This window comes from Pteropus vampyrus, unplaced genomic scaffold (genome assembly GCF_000151845.1).
Source record: "Pteropus vampyrus isolate Shadow unplaced genomic scaffold, Pvam_2.0 Scaffold1000005940, whole genome shotgun sequence".
Lineage (NCBI taxonomy): Eukaryota > Metazoa > Chordata > Mammalia > Chiroptera > Pteropodidae > Pteropus > Pteropus vampyrus.
The window spans coordinates 1-1,090 of NW_011920342.1; the positions used below are offsets into that span (position 1 = coordinate 1).

General features: G+C 43.6%; 1 pseudogene; it reads right to left on the reverse strand.

The window, feature by feature from the left end:
* Window positions 1-141: 141 nt before the first annotated feature.
* Window positions 142-684, reverse strand: LOC105311670 (annotated as a pseudogene).
* Between the last annotated feature and the right edge of the window lie 406 nt (window positions 685-1,090).

Here is a 1,090-nt window from a genome sequence, read left to right on the forward strand (position 1 = left end):
CAATTTGCTAAATTAACTTCATTAATTTCTGACTAAAGCAGAAAGACCCTTTGGAAATGACTGATGACATATGTACAAGTATGATATGGCACCACCACCAATGAGAATCAGTTCAAGGTGACCCCAGCTCAATTCCTGATTTTATAACCTTTCTAGCAACTTTGTTGATAAAGAGAAGGCTCTCCTGATTTCCACTCTGACAACCTCCCAGGCACAGTTACTGTATTGCTTCTCTTCGAGGTAGAGACAGATGCCCTGGATGTACCTCTTCATGGCCAATTTAGGGTCCTCCGTTCCCAGGGCAGATTCCGCCTCTTTCATCTGTGGCACTAAGCAGGTGCCCAGGTCTTCCAGAGTCCACTGAGGAGCCCGTGCAGTAGAGTTATGTTCCAGGCAGCAGAGTGCTCTGTGCAGAAGATGTTGGAGGTCTCCTGGAACATCTTGTGGAGGACAGAGATGGCCTGGGCCTTTTGGACCTGGCTGCCATCCATCATCTATGTCCTAGGGGAATCTAAAGTCCTTTATGTTTTTCCTACAATGGAAAGAGCTGATTCTCTGCATTTGGTGCATAAGTGTAATGTTCTCCTTGTTGACTTGGATGTGGTCCTGAGACAGGTTACAGCCCAGAGACCCACCAGGGCTATAGCTAATCACCAGCAGGGCTGTGAGTAGAGAGAGCAGGGGGGTTATGGGGAATCACAGAGTGCTGCTGGCCTGTCTGAGCTGCAAGTCTGGGGAGCCTTGGACTCTAGGTTCTGTGATGACATTCTTTCTAAGCACGGCCATTAAATAGGGAACACAATAATTTTCATTTTCTAAACATTTCTCTACACTTTTACTTCCTTTTTTATTTTCATTTATGTGTTCTCTGTGGGGTCAAAGAAGGTGTCATCAATCTACACTATTAATTTTGCAATAGAAGTTTAATTTTCCCAGGAAACTTGGATGCGTCACTCCCAATAAATATTTATCAATCAATGTTTTTCTCCTAAAGTCAGAAGTGTGTGTAGGTAGGTAATTACATGAACACATGCACACACTCATGTACATTTCTAATACATAAAAAGTGGTCTTCTCTGTGTTCTAAACA